General features: G+C 46.7%; 1 protein-coding gene across 2 annotated transcripts in view; it reads right to left on the reverse strand.

Annotated features, from left to right (window-relative positions):
* LOC135916985 (endochitinase-like) overlaps positions 1-16,267 on the reverse strand; it is a 52,006-nt gene that overhangs the window by 14,446 nt on the left and 21,293 nt on the right. Inside the window, exon 1 of one of the 2 annotated variants that reach the window (XM_065450422.1) lies at positions 1,620-1,778. The exons of the other annotated variant lie outside the window; for it this stretch is intronic. The gene's annotated coding sequence lies outside the window, so the exon portion shown is untranslated. Of the gene's footprint in view, positions 1-1,619; positions 1,779-16,267 lie in introns of those variants that run through there. 2 annotated transcript variants of the gene reach the window in all.

Consider the following 16,267-nt stretch of genomic DNA (forward strand, 5'->3'; position numbering starts at 1 on the left):
TATCTGAAAGGTTTCTACGACAGCTCACTCTCATGAGAGCAGTTAACAAACTTTCCCAGTAATTTTCTATAATTGTTGACATCAGCCAAAAGCAAGAATCACGAGCGTGCACTAACGAAGCAGTGATCATTGTCGTTTAGCGAAACCCGCTGAAAGCTGGCATTACTCACTCCGGACGACTGCACAGAAGTCATTAGCGTTTTGAGAGCATTCACGCATTCCGCGTACTTAACAGGCACTCTGCTCGCATAAGAGCTTTCTGGTTGGGTGCGCTTGTTCAAGGTGCTGATAAATCATTAGGGGCCCCCAGTGGTTGGCCAGAAAAAAAAAAGAGAACAAGCGCATGAAAAGATTTCGCCACTCGTCACATAACGGAAACGGAGAACAAAGCAGCTGCTACCGCAGCGATTTCAGGGAAAGCGCGGAAGGCGCGGACGGAGAAAGGATAGTTATTTCGCAACACTTGGTCAGTCTCCAATTGTGGTTATATGCCCTGAGCTGTTAACAAAGAAAATAGCTACAACAAAAGCAATGCAATGATGTCCCAATTCCAGCGCTTTTTAGCGATTCCACACAAAGGCGGAACCATTTTCTTAATGTGCAATATATTCATTCTGAATTTCCTGCAGTCCTCCATTGCTTCATAGTTTGCAGAAGTCTACATGAAAACAAATGTGCTCACATTTACCACGGCAGCGGAATTATCTCGGCGCATTTTCATTAGCACTGTACAAATGCGTTGGTACTTCCTGGCTCTGCACTGTCAGGACGAGGACAACGCCGTACAAGAAGTGAGGAAACTAAATGCCCCCCAAATGCGCTTCCAAAGTGATACGGACAATTAAATTCATTTCTATATTGCTATATTTTATAATTAGTTGTTGTGCCATGACGGAAAGAACTGCCCACCATGCTGATAAGCAGGTTGATATTTCATTTGCGCGATATGTCATGGCAACTTCAGTTCGTTCAGCTCTTGCTGACAATTCATCACACCTTAGAAACTGGAATGCCGGGTCACCAAAGCTCTGCCTGATAACAGCAATTCGAACGCAACGACGTAACACTTTCAGAACTCAACATTACACATGGCAATAAGGTGCCCACTTCAAAACGAGGAATACGCAGTCTATTTGAGTACCACAATATATTTCTTTTTCGGTTTTTACAAAATATGCGCAATGAGCAACAGATCGTTTCCTACTGAATACTTGTTCCAACTCAATTCTCTGCAAAGTCTTTCTGATTGCATTAAGACCTAATGAGGCTGCAAACGAACCCTCAGCGAACACAGGCCTTGATGTTCGACTGTGAAACCTACCTGCACAGATGCGCACACATTCTCTATTCTAGTAATCTTCGTTTAATACTCGATTTTCACGGCCCTTCTAATACTCTTACCAGAAATAAGGTAATCTTATTTCTGAAGGGTTAATTTACGCATCTCGCTTGTACCCATGGGTAAAGGTAAGAGAAAAGGAACACCAACACCCTAGTCAACTTTACAAAACAAATGACATTGTGCTTTTTTCGCTTTCTCGTTCGCACGCGCACATGCCGTGACAGAGCGACGGGGACCCGAGCGCGCGCTGGCTTGAAAACTCGGTCGGCACACTCACCCCCGAGCGGATGCCCCTTGCCTTTGGGTGCGAGCTGTGCAGCGTTAGCCCGTGCGCCGTCGCCGTCGAACGTTAATGCCGACGAAGCGAGAGGCGTGCGGCCGCGTCGAACGAACGGCCCGAAGGTGTTGTAGGTCGGGCACGCGATCCGCTTCAGGTGCTCGGCTAAACGGTTTCGGAAAGCCCGACCGAAGGGCGCGGACTAATATAGGGCCTCTCCCTCCGTCCTTCTTTCCACCGTACGCCACCACCTCGTATGAGAGGGAAAAGCCGCAGAACCCTCCCCCCCCCCCTTTTATGCCCCTGCCATTGCCCCTCGACACCCTCTTGAGCTACCCCGTGCAACTCTCCCAGTGTAATCCGGTCCGGCAGAGGAGCGGCCCAGTGGTGGTCGTGATTGAGGCAGGGCCTCGTCTACGATTTTGCTCCGTACGGTCAAAATGGGTTTCCTCAGGCCCGCCTCTGGTGCAACGGGCATAAAATAGCATTTCGCACTCGGCGACACGCCGCATAAAGCACAGGCATCCTTTGAAGGACTCGGGGGCATAACTGCCCCGGTGTGCCCCAGGGCCCGCTGTCCTTGCACCCACCCCTCCACTTATAGTTGGCCCCCGCCATATAAGCTAAGTAGATGAGCAGCTTCTCTGCAACCTACCCGTCTAAGCCGAGGTAGTTTCTAATCATTCCCTACACATTTTCATTATTTTCTATCATAATGTTTTTGATGGATGTTGCAAGGCATCCATATATGTTTAACAGGCATGAAAGATTGCATTGCATTTCGTGGTATCACCTAATGTAAATACCGGCGCTCCTCTACAGGGGCGTTCGAGAAACGCTCTCGTTGGCAGTGTCGAGGAAGCAGTTGGCCTTATTTATTTGTTTATTTTCAATGCATGCAAGACCTCAATAAAGGGGTTTTACATGAGGGGTGGGTGCAATTACTTGTGGAAGACGCTTGCAATGACTTCTTTGAATCGATCAGTGATGGAGTGGTGCACAGCATAACTGGAAAGACCATTCCAATCCGTTAAAGTTTACAAGAAGAATGATGACTGATGAGCAGAAGAATGCGCTGAACGAGGGTACACTGGTTCAGGATTGTTGATGCAACTTGAAGCAAGATGAGCTAGTGTTCTTTTTTTTTTCTTCATTTTTTTTGGGGGGGGGGAGGGGGAGTGGGGGCAGGGGTTAGAGGTGCTGTGTGATAATGTTTATGAAAAAAAATTTAATTATGGGGTTTTACGTGCCACAACCACTTTCTGACTATGAGGCACACCGTAGTGGAAAACTCCGGAAATTTCGACCACCTGGGGTTCTTTAACGTGCACCTAAATCTAAGTACATGGCTGTTTTCGCCTTTCGCCCCCATCGAAATGCGGCCGCCGTGGCCGGGATTCGATCCCGCGACCTCGTGCTCGGCAGCCCAACACCATAGCCCCTGATCAACCATGGTGGGTGTTTAGGAAAAAAAAAGCAAGGACGAGTTACTTTGTGACGTGATGAAAGCTCGGGAATGTTAGAACATATATGTTTCGTCGTTTGCGAAGCAGAGCCGTGCACGTGGAGACAGTTCGTGCTGTAGCATCTCTGAACTTGTTTATTCAGCGCCGCTGTCCAACTGTGCAACATTCGTTCGTACAGGGAGCCAGCGGGATACATGTGACCATACCTGGCAGGTGGCTAACGGCCAGCGGGAGGTGTTGCTAACTTTTGGAAACACTCTTAGTGCCTTTCCTCTAAAGAAAGTTCCTGAAATTTCACCCCTTTTTTCTATTCTGTAGCCACATGGAGTTCGCGGAAAGCTCGCTGTCAACCCACAGTACGTGCACAGCCTTATAAAACCTGTTGTCCAATCAAGAACTTCCGCAACTAGTTTTCCAGCACGGCGACGAAGCGCAATCCAGGCTTCAGAGGAGAGCGGGCATCGATTGAGATGCATTAAAAATTGCGACGCTGTGGTATAGAAACCTGCCCTGCTCAAGCTTTTGTGACCGCACCCGTTGTCACATTTGCTAGTTGAGTATGGATTGTTAGCAAAAGATAAAATGGCTGTAACACCAATATCTTCATTGAAAAAGTATGGACAGCTGTGTCAGTTGGTGTGGCGGCATTACCAGATGCAAAATAATCTTGTATAGGGCTCTTTTAGATAGCTACATAGTTTATGTACCGACGTGCATGTACGGGATGTCCCACATAAATTGAGCCAAAGTTTTAAAAATGAAAGGCAGTCCGGACGCGAGTAGAAGCGAATGCATAATGTTTGCACTGGCCTAGAGTTACTGAGGCTTTTTTTTATTTTCCCTTTAACTTTGTTAAGAAGAAAACTATGTTATTTATCCGAGGTGTTCTTTATCATGGTATCAGGGACGGAGTTGCAGTCTTGTCTTTTTTTTTCTTTTACGTTCTCTGGTGTTGTGGTTGGTCTCCGGTAAACTTGATCGTTAAAGTAGCCCCAGAGAATGAAATCGAGGGGAGTTAAATCTGGCGACAGTGCCGGCCAAGCAATGGGCCTATGGTCATTTGCAAGCTTTTCTGCTGCCCTGCGCGGGAGCACCGCTCATGCTGATACCGAATATCCTTGATTCTAGCCAATGGAACTTCGCAAAGAAAATCCTCAAGCACCCCATCAAGGATGTCGCTGACGTATCTTTCGCCTGTAAGCGTGTTATCAAAAAACACAGGGCCAATGATAGCGCCACTGCAAATTCCACACCACACATTAACCGACCACTAATGTTGGTGGTGTGTCTTCAAAACCCATTGAGGGTTTCCGTCGCTCGAATAGTGAGCGTTGTGGATGTTCACTTGAGCATCACGTGAGAAGGTTGCTTCATCGGTCCACAGTATTTTGTTGACAAAGCCTGGGTCCTCTTCCGTCTTGATTATAATCCAGTTTGCAAAGTCCTTTCGACTTTGGAAATTGCGGGGCTCTAACATCTGATGCAGCTTGGTACAGATGAAGTTGCCTCTTCTTAAGTAATCTCCACACTGAAGCCTTTGACACTCCAGCTTCAGCAACCTCATTACGAACACTTGCATGTGGGTCTGAGGAAAACTTTGACAGAATATCTGTCTCCACGTCCGCGCCCAGGATTGAAAATTTATGTCGTTTCTTCGTTAAAGTCCCAGTTTGTCTCATCGTTTCATATGCACGCACAATCGTCATTGAGCTCGGACGCGTACCGGAATGCCAGCGTTGAAATGGCTGAACTGCGCGCCTTCTATGTCCACTTGACGCACGTAGAGGCAGAACCATACCCAATATTTCCTCATTGGAGTAAGCCATAACTGCTGCTCAACGTTGGTCACAGCCAAATAGCGTTGCTGTGGAGAACGCGCAGGGATACGGGCGCCTGAGGAGCACTGGATATATTGCAGTTCGCTGGGATTGGTTCAAACGAGGCACATAAGGTATGATCTACATCCGGTAAACTGGAGCAGCCTGCTGGCGCACTCTCTCAGGAACTGACGCGCCGGTCACGGTGCACAAGGGTGAAGCCAAACGCGGCCACCCGATACTGCGACCAGGAAGCGATGCGCACGTGCGGGGTGCGAGATCAAAAAAGAACGTCTGGTAGACAGTAAGTGTGAGAAGGAGAGCAGACGGGGCCAGTGCGAAAAGAGTCATCATCTGAAGAAGACATGCGTAATCTTCCTTGAATGTAGCAAGGTTTTTTTTTACTATTAGTTCTTTCCCCGTGTGATTTATCCGCCGTTATTCGAGCCCTAAGGTTTAAAGTTGTAGCATCATCGTTCAATTCGAGAACTACTACAAGGTCATTTGTGTACAAAGGAAAAATTGTAGCAGCCGTCATCGCCTTCCATCGTTCCCACGCGTTTCGCCCTTTCCCTCTTTCAAGCAGAATGAAAATGCTGCTTTCGTCTTTTTTTTTTCCGTGGCCTTATACGCTTTATCGCTTCGGCAACTCTCGGCCAGCAGCATGCATTTGCACCATCATGCGATAAGAGCCGCATGCCCAGATACCTACACCAGGCATAACGCCCTGTCGCGGGTCAGTCTCGTTGCAGCCGACCTTGTTCATCCATCGCACGCTTGAGAGCAGCACAACAACAGTGCACAATCGCCCCATCACGTGGTATCTTTTCATATTTCGCGGGCTTTCTATGGAACGCGGGAAAAAAGGACCACGTGAGCTATATCGTGTTGGGAACAATTTATTGAGAGGTTTCTCAAGGTGGTCTACAACTTAACGCATAACACTTGGGGTCTGCAGCCAATACTTATATAGTTGATTAATTAAACATAACTAATCCGTTAGTTCAGAGGGAAATAAATAATAGCCTGAGTAACTCTAGGTCAGTGCCAACATTATGCATTAGGTTCAATTCGCGTCCGGAGTGCGTTTCATTTTTGAAACTTTGGCTCAAGTTATGTGGGACAACCTGCATAAAAATGTACGCGTTTCTTTTTTCTTCAATAGACTTTCATTGAGGGTATGTTTGTCTTGTCTTTTCCCTTTGTGTTCGTATTCAGCGCTGTTTGATCACGTTATGCCAAATTTACGTCAAGCTCTTCAAATATAGAGAAAACCGATCAGCAACTAATCAGGAGACCAATGGCCAAGAATCTATGAGTTATATGAGGCAATTTCACCAACACTCGAGTTTCACGAGCAGTATATCGCGTACAAGCGAAAAGTCAGGACGACATACAATGAACACAATTCGCGAAACTGAAGAAAAAAATATTATAGAATGTTGGCATGAAGTTCCTCAAATATTCGTATACGGGGAATCCCGGGGGATCCTCACCCCGAACACCGCACCGTATCGAACTTTTTCGGCACTGTTACCACCAAATGTTAGACGACCCAATTTTCATAATAAGGATCACCGCCAGTAATGATGAGATCTTGAAATGGCGGTTCAGCTCTGGAGGCAAAAGAAGCCTTAGCACTGAAAGCGCCCCGAATTCGGAGACCGAGGAAATGCGCCAGTTACCAAGAGTATAGTTATAGTATAGAGTGTAGAGTATAGAGTATAGAGTATAAGAGTATAGTATAGTATAGAATCCCGGGGGATCCTCACCCCGAACACCGCACCGTATCGAACTTTTTCGGCACTGTTGCCACCAAATGTTAGACGACCCAATTTTCATAATACGGATCACCTCCAGTGATGATGAGATCTTGAAATGGCGGTTCAGCTCTGGAGGCAAAAGAAGCCTTAGCACTGAAAGCGCCCCGAATTCGGAGACCGAGGAAATGCGCCAGTTACCAAGAGTATAGTTAATATTTTCGCAGAATTCGTGCTTCATGAATTCATATGAATAAGGATACTCGGAGCTTAACAAATAATTCAGTTGCACACGGAGCGCTCAGAACTAATCAATCCTCTTTCTTTTTTTGGCAAGAACAGCACGACTATGCAACTCGTATCACCCTACTAGTCAAGTTTACCCGCCTGCAGTTTCTTCATTTTAGCAAAAATAAAGTCATGTTGAAGGGTTCAAGACTTGACGTCCTGATCAAGATTCCTGCGTCCGCTGTTAAAATGTTCTTGCTTTATTTTCGTCTTTTATTTTCTGGGTGGTGGAGGAAAAAGAGGTAAACAGCAGGCAACCGTTCATAAATGTGGAATATAAACGGCCCTAACCAGTGGCAAAGATTCTCACACTAGATTCATGCAGTCATCATGGGTTCCTATGTTGGCCATCACAAAGTGTGCATCATTGTCTTATACCACGCCGAGGCTGAGGCCTTGTAGAGCTCACTTTCCAGAGTGAAGCAGACTTAGCAACTCCCTTGCGAAGCAGTACGCCAAGACAGGAAGGTCTTCTCGCTGAACGGCAGAAGATGAAAAGGAGTAGGCCGCGTTTTGCATCTTCAAGGACGTGTGGGATCTGCAGTGGTTGCCCAACTGGACTGCTCAAGCTACAGCGGCTCTACCGTTTTCGACCCCGAGCGTTTGCAGGCGTCTACCCAACCTCCAAACGCCGAGTGGCTGACTACCGCCACCATGCAGAGAGAGAGAGAGAGAGAGAGATAAGGAAGACAGGTACGTTCACCAGTCGAGAGTCTGGTTGGCTACCCTAAGCTGGGGGAAGGGAGAACGAGAAGAAAGTGAAGGGAGAGAGAGGGTACAGAGACGTGCTCAGACAGTCATAGAGCCTTGCAGAAAACCAATCAATCTAAGTATCCTGCGTTAGTGCAGGTTGCCGGCAGGCTCCCGGAATCAGGAACAACAACACATCAAGCATGCATTATTGATAAAGTTTATTGTTACAAATATGCCACAAGACTATCGAGCAACTCGCATCTAAAATTCGAGTCTACCTACAAGCTATCTGCAATGAACACTACGTCATCTTCTAATTCCTGCACTGTGTCAACGTCTATAAAGGCCTTGCTGGTCATGCTACCCAATCAGTTCATAAAAGAACCCCAAATAGTATTTACAGCATTATCGAGAATGATAGCAGCGAGACGTCAGTGTTTGCTTGCTCCCACCCCGACGTAAGCTTCCTCGAATACTCCGAGTGTCTCGAACTGTCTTCTCTACACTGATGATCCTTCGTGCAGCTGCGATTGCTACGGTATTTTTGCCACTGTGAGGCAACCTTATTGTTGAGCCCCCGCCTCCCCCCCCCCTTCCCCTGTGGCGGAGGTCTACTACATAACACACGTGCGGCTCGTGCAGTAGCAAAGAGCCAATAGAACCTTGGGCTGATTGTTTTTTTTTTTGCCCTTATTAACGACGTCGACAGCGATTTTCAGGGACAATGATTATTGGGTGGTGGTGCGATCCAAAATAACGCAGACATTGCGAGAATTTGTGAAATCGCCTGACCTCAGTGACCATTCGTCGACATGATGCTCGCACCAAGGTTGTGCGCGAACTGCTAAAACTATATCTCTCATTTCTTCGTCTCATCTTCTGTGTGCAGAGTTAAAAAGGACAAACATCTATTTACATCCCCGCCTTTCCTTTCTTCTCTCACTCTCTTTTAAAAATGCTTGCCTATAGTACTACTGATGTAAAAAGATAGCCGAATGCTAAATATTTATGACTGAGTCATCTTTCCCGATGCTAGAAAGTGCCGTAATCCAATGCATTTGAACAGGACATGAAGATGAGTCATTTCAAGTTACTGAGAATGATTCCGGCTTTCAGGGTATCGAACCATTGTATTTTGATGGCAGAGAAGTTGCTGCCACTACGGGCGATGATGGTTGTGGCTGATAACGCCCCTTCACTCATTACGCCGCTGTTTGCTTGCTTGCTTGCTTGCTTGCTTGCTTGCTTGCTTGCTTGCTTGCTTGCTTGCTTGCAGTGGAAGCGTCATTGGCCAACACACAGATCTAAGCAAGTGGTGGTATTACAGCCAAACACCGTCACCATAAATCACACAGCGTAAATGGTTAAGCACTACTTGTAGGCCACTTTTCTCTGCGGGAGATGGCAGAACTACAGCTAAGAGCTATAGTAGCACTGCGGCCGCATTGTCACTATTTTTATTACCAGTGACCCCTGCAATCGTCTCCCGACCTTGAGGAGGACGGCCGGGTCTGTTTGTTCGGTGTATTTGGAGAACGATGTGTCTCAATGTGTGCGCCAACAATCAAGCACGTGCGTCTCGGAAGGCGCACGCCTACACAAAATGCGTGCTGTCCATTCGGCGTATACTCAGCGCTGATATAGCGCGAAGAGAAAGAGAGAGAGATGCAAATGAGAGAAAGGCAGGGAGGTTAGCGCTAAGAAGAGCCGATTATAGCCCGTAGAGAAAGAGAGAGAGAGAGAAAGCTCGCGTAGCGTAAAGACCCGCTATTTCTGCTTCCCAGCATGGAGCCCCGGCTCAGCGCCTATGAGGGGACGTAGACCAAACACAAAGAAGCAGAACGAAGCGATGCGCGAGAGTGAGAAGACAAAAGCTCTCGGTGAACGACTCGACAATGTCGTTGTCGCGCCGCCCTGAGCACTGCTAGGCGAAAGCGCGGTGTAATTACGCCCCGTCGAGGCCGAGCGGTATGCAGATAAGAAAAAAAAACAAAGACAATGATAGCAAACTGCCACATCGGGTCGCGGTTTCGGTCGAGCGGAGAAGCGCGAAGGCGTCTCGTCGCCGGGAGGCGCAATGGAAATAATAACGATAACGAAAGCGAGCTATAAAAAGACGCGCACAAACAGGCCGCATGACTTTTCGAGTTACTTATTACAGGCGACTGGACGCCCAAGACGCAACTGAAGATAAGGGCCGAAACAACGACCACACGAACGGGAGCCGTTTGCTATGTGTTTTCTTTTTCTTTCTTTAATTTACGCTACTGAGCGCCACACAAGACCCTAGTCGAGAGTCGCGTCGCTAACTAGAAGTGATGACACTAGAGGGCTCTTCGTTCTGGACGCCAGCCATGAGCGCGAAGGAGAAAGGGACGCGGATTTCCTTTTTGTGGGAGACGCCTTCGCGGCATTTGTTCGCCTTAGAGGGAGTAAAGCGCCATCACTGTGCGCTTGCACAAAGCCGGTTGCTGTCTCTGTGCGATCCGCCGCCCTGAGAGGCCCGGGGTGGGCCTGCGTGAAACCCATGAGCATAGCCAGAGGGTGCTGGGTTCCATTCAAGGAAAAACCTGGTAAACGACGCCTTACGCGATACTGCGGGAGGATCACGGGCGGATCTGCTATATGGGCACGCACACCTCACTTTTCAGGAACGTGGAAATGATGTCTCCTTGCGCCGCATTCCAACTTTGCGACCCTGTATTATATGAAAAGAAAAAGAAACGATGCGCCGTACCCAGGCGCACCACCTTCATCTCGGCATTCCAACAGCATTCGTGTTATCTAGCCTTGTCAGACAGATGCGTGACCTTCGGCATGTCAAGTCCTTCGGTGTTGTCACGCAAAAGCGCAACATTATGCTTGAAAGTGATGTTGGGGAAGCGCTTACACGATCATTCATGCCTTGGTAATTAGAAATCATTCACCTCGGGAGGCTCGTCACAACAGTCGGTGTCCCAGTCGCCACTGCCTATGCGAATTACTCGTATTTTGCGCGTCGTGTTGTACTAACTTGCGACACGCTGGTCTCAGCGAGATGCTCTCTCAGGTTTTGAATGTGCCAGGCTGTGGATGCCGTGAGAGTGCAGTGTGAACTGCATTGCGTATGTCATCACGACCATATATTGAACAGCATGCTGGACGATGCCCAAGGCAAATCCCGGCATGTCTCATTCAAGAGGCCGCCTCCCTCTCTCTAGTCTTCATATTACCCTATTCCCCTCCCCCTGCATACGGTAGCCAACCAGACGTTTTTCTAGTTAAAATCCCTGCTTCTTCTTTTTCATCTCTGTCTCTCCATCTCGCTTTCTCCACCTTTGTTCACAGAAGTTAATTTGTGGTGGTCAACTGGAGTCCAGTCTCCCTTGTTTTTTCTTCGCACAACTGTGCTTAGTTACTAGTGCTGTGAATTGGTTCATACTGGTTAGTGCGGCTAGGTGGAAGCTCAGTTAACGATGATAATTAGTCTAGTTGGTACGTATTACAAGGCTTTCGCACAACTAGGCACAAGAAAAGACAAAGGATTTTCTAGTCATAACTGTCACTCTCTCCTGCTCGGTCTTTCTTCTCTGTTGTCTTTTTCCGCGTCCATTTATGTCTGAGCCTTCGTACAAGAGAGTAAGTGCCCTCAGAAACAATTCCAATCTAACAACGTCTGCAGCATTATTAACATAATCAGCACCATCACAAACACATGTCGGAATGTTCAGATTTGTCCAGATTAGGTGGTTTTGTCTGACTTTGAGCACTCGCAAACGCCATCCACCACTCGTGTATTGCATCAAGCACAGTTACAAAAAAGACCTTTCTATAAACTTGACGTCTTTATTATGTCTAATCTCAAGAACTGTCTCGTTTCCCAAAGACGCCACGCTAGTATTAATAATGAGCGTTACTTTCCGTCATCTAGAGAAATTAGCTTACACCCAAAAGGGAATTAAAATGTTCACTATCTAAGCGCCTCTCTGGTTTTTCAACAAATGCTCCTGACATTCTGGCCAGATTAGATTCATCTAGAGGCTTTGGCTCACGCGATGAGACAAAACAGTCCATGCAGGTGTCGAAGTTCGTGCGTTTCTGTTTTTTTTTTTTTCTTCACCCGGCGTCGTTCCTCGAGTGCACTCCGTCTTCGAAGCTTCGTTGTGCGAATGTCGGTGTAGCGTGTTAAGCGGTGCAACGAAACTCCCATGTTTCATTTCAGGTTTGCAATGTAAGCACCGTAGCGCACAGATACTTCCCCGTTGATCAGGAAGCAGCAACACTTCGCCTAGAGTCTGTTCATGAACACCTCCGCAGTCTACGGTGATGTGGGGCGTAAAACCCCGCATCCTTTTCCGCTTCCTGATCAAGTACAATGCACTCAGTCGAGCGGCGTGCATAGCGTCGCAGTCGTCGACTCATCCAGGTGCAATGTTCTTGAACTTCATTATACTTTGTAAACAGGTTTTCCCAGAATGCGTGCCGTAGTCCGAAACGAGTGAGATTTTGTCGTATACGCGTCATACTATCGTGGTGCGTTATGTTCGATGCGTAATGATCGCACGTATTAAAAAGCCTAGGCCAGTGACATGACGGCATGCTCTTTCTGGAACCGACCTTGCTTATTAAAGTTTATATGTAGTCGCAGACACAATTTGGGCTCGCATTAACAATTTTTTTTTTCATGCGGGTCACTTTCTCGAAGTATGGTGCGCAGATGTCCATTAGGCCACCTGGAGGATTCAAATGCGTCCTGGAGGCCCAGCTGTCAGGAAGGCATGATTTCAACAACCATTGTCACATGCATTCACAATGGCCAATGTGAAGCCGCATTCTCTGCATCGGTTAAGGTGAGAGAGTAAGAGAGGAGTGGTAAGAGAAAGGCAAGGAGCTTGACCAGACTGATCGTGGTCGACTGCCCTGCGTTGGGGAAGGGGGAAAGGAGAATCAAAGATGAGAAGAAGGAAAAATAGTAAGCTTCCAGCGGGCACGCCCACACATGCACAAATTTGGATTAAATTGAAACCAAGAAACGTGGTCGAGACCTTACAAATCTGTACTCTTTCGGATTATGATGTTGGAATAAATTGACTTGATTTGATTTACTTGGAGGATGTGGAATCGTACTTAAGTTTGCTTAATAAATAGTTAATGGTTAGTAGGTGAGCCATGATAGTGAAGCGCCTGTGTATGTCCTTTCTATGTACGCGTGTACTTGTCAAATGTAAGTGCACTGCTTAAATATCACGTACTTGACATTCCATCTTTCGTCGATAGAAACTTATGTCGACAAACTCATTTCCGGCTGCGTTTGTCCCAGATAGTACCTTGCTAGAAACATGTAAATCAACTAAAACGGCACCCTGGCTGATTTAAAGGTAACATGTTATCACTCCTACCGTATTAGCACATCTGCTTTTCTGTGCACACCTTTTCGTTTCATAAATATTCACGCACTAGAAAGCGTACTTTAGCAACATGTGAGAGGTTCAAGGGGTTCGTAACGACACAATGTTAAAGACCGACTGCTATAGCCGGCAATATGTTCGCAACAATGGCCACTGGCAAAGCATAACAGGGAACGAGATACTAAACCACCGAGAAGATTCAGTGGCCACGTGGCGATCTAGTTCTGAGCATGAGGTCACAATATTTCACTAAACACAGATATGAGGGTTTTATTATTATGCGAACGTATGACATTCAAAAAATTGTAAAGAGACAGAGAGAAAGAACTCATAAGAAAAAGGCAGATAGGTTTACCAGGCTGAGCCCGATTGGCGACCTGCACTGAGGAAAGGGGGAAAGGAACCAGAAAGATGGCAAGGAGAAGACAAGTTCACACTTTGGACGGACAAACACACACGCAGTGAAGCGTTCGTCGTTCAATTCATCACAAACGATCATACAGGCTGGTGCACCTCAAGAAGCGCAGAAGTGCCTTTGTGGCTTTACTCATCGCAGGGCACAAGGCCATTGTCCCGAGATTTCTTCTGTAAAATGCCGGTCATCTACGTGTCCTAAAGCCATCCAAAGGACACGCCTGTCATCTTCGTAGGTTGGGCAGTCACGCGGAAGATGTTTTATGGTTTCTTCTACGCCACATGGTGCTACACTTGGCACTGTCCACCATTCCAATTAGGAATGAGTTGACGTTCGTAAAGGAAACTCCTGGTTGCAAGCGGCACAGTAGTTGTTTCCGGCCGAGTAAAACCGGGTAACAGCCGTAACTTCATGTATGGGTCTATGGCCTATAGGCGCTGGTTGGCGAACTCTGGCACATCCCATTTGCTTAGTGTGATGGCATGGGCAAGACCACTGCGATGGTGCGTGGCATCCGTTCTCGACAGTGGTATCGAAGTGCTTTCACTTTCTCCACGTGCCTCACGGGCAGTTTTGTTGGCACTCTCATTTCAATGATTGCAAATTTTTCAAAGAAAGTAAGTAAGCTTTCAGTCGTAAGCACGCGGACTGAAAAAAAGACGACAGGGGTTGTTCCTTACCTTCGAACAAATTAACAAAACCAAACCGCAGGAATCACAAGCAGAACTCGTCTTCGGTGATATCAGTATACGAACTGGTATGACGGGTACAGCCCTAGGCTCGGGAGCTTAAAGGTCAACTAACTCAAAGTGGTCAGCCGAAGCATTCCATCACGAAGCCTGTATCCACTGGCGCAGATATCGCCTTTTGATAAGGCAAACGTGAGTTCACTAGGTCAGTCAGTCAGTCTGTCAATCACTCACGAATTTTACCACCACCACCACTTCAGTACACAAAAATACAACGTTCTCCAGTTCGACCGTTAGCCATTTCAACCAACAATCGACCTCCCCCCCTCTTTCCTGCGCAGGGTAGCAAACCGGAAACTCTCATATGGTTAACCTTGCTGCCATTTCTCTATTTCTACTTCTCTCTCTCTCTCTCTCTCTCTCTCTCTCTCCATATGTATATATATATATATATATATATATATATATATATATATATATATATATATATATTTCCTGGTCGGAATGACCAGGAAAGATGATAATATATATATATATATATATATATATATATATATATATATATATATATATATATATTATCATCTTTCCTGGTCATTCCGACCTCCAAGTCGCTGCCTAGTTCGCCATTTAGACATACAGTAATCAGCGTCATCGTTTGTATTATCACGACCGTATCGAGTTTGGAGTAAGAGCAAAGCTTATTGCCAGTGAATACGGTTCTGCACAACCAAAAGTTCATCAAAATTGACATCTAGGCGTGTTGGTGTGAGTCCACCTTAACAAAAAAACAGGCGCGAAAAAAGACGTAGACGAGCGATAGAGAAACGACAAAAAATGGGCGACCGTGTTTGTCGTTTCTTTCTCGCTCGTCTACGTCTTTATCACGCAGTTCTCTTTTTTTTTTTTTGTTAAGACCGAACTTCATGTCCAGAGTTTACAATGTGTTCCACGAAGGCACACAGTTTAGCTGCAAACTTGCGTGAAGAATATATTTTTCGCTTGCTGTGGCTTGCATCGGACGTACTTGGGGTTTGTTATACTATAAGCTTTCTGAAAAGTCATTTCCAATCAAAATTTGATATATGAAGATGTTTAACTTACCTTTACCACTGAGTGAAAATATTTCACCGCCTTCGAAGATTACATCAGAGTAAATGGTTTACAATACTACGAATTATTTTTCAAATTTACACTTGCCGCCCAGATGTCACGTCGACTTATTGGCGGGTTTGGACAAAGCAGTAGTCGTTTACATACTGCCCGAAAATTCTGCTTGGTAGCTGAATGTTCATTTGGTGCAAAGGAAATTAATCATGCAAACAGACACTGAAACCGAAGCTCACAACGTGAAAGAAACCGCAAAGTACGCAATCGGCGGAGCCCATGTCCAGTTCTGGAAATATTCGCTAAGATTCGCTATGTTTCAATACAGTAGTTCATGTTCTGCAGTAAACTCTGTACGAAATCCCACGCGTTAATGAACAGCGATCGGGCGGCGGTGCAAAGTGCGATGCCCCAACTCCATCCCGGCATCCAACTAGGAAGCGACAACCCAGTTCCGAGACGCTGCTCTAACCTCTCGTTCTCGTTTACGATCCTCTAGAGTACTTAGACAAAGTGAAGTGGGCCGTCTTGGAGGGTCTTCTCTCGCGAGTCCGCGAGGTGACGTTCAGCGGACGCCGTTCGAGCGTCCCGACAAGACTGCTAGCTCGGCCGGGCGCGGAAGTTGCCCCATTAACTTCGCTCGTTTCGCAATTCTCGCGATGGTTGGACGACGTAACGTCCGTCCCTAGCGAGCCCCCCCCTCCCTCCCCCTGACGGTAGGTTTGAGACTCTAGTTTAACGCGTTACGTAATGTTAAGCGTGAATTAGTTTAGAGCACAAATGTTCGTTTTGATATGAAAGCGTTCCAAGCCCCAATTTCGACCGAGTTCGCAACTGTCCACCCAACGAGATGTATGATGGGTATGTTCGCACTCAACAAACGCTAGATTTAGCAAACGCTATATTTGTCGTTCGGTGGAAATTTTTTTTCCCGCATGGCGCAGTTTTAATGTAGTTGTAGAACAGGCGCTAAGTGAACGGGCGCGCACCCCTCTAGACTGAAGGAAATCAGGAAGGTCATTAGGC

The sequence above is a fragment of the Dermacentor albipictus genome, chromosome 1, assembly GCF_038994185.2.
Source record: "Dermacentor albipictus isolate Rhodes 1998 colony chromosome 1, USDA_Dalb.pri_finalv2, whole genome shotgun sequence".
Taxonomy (NCBI): Eukaryota; Metazoa; Arthropoda; class Arachnida; order Ixodida; family Ixodidae; genus Dermacentor; species Dermacentor albipictus.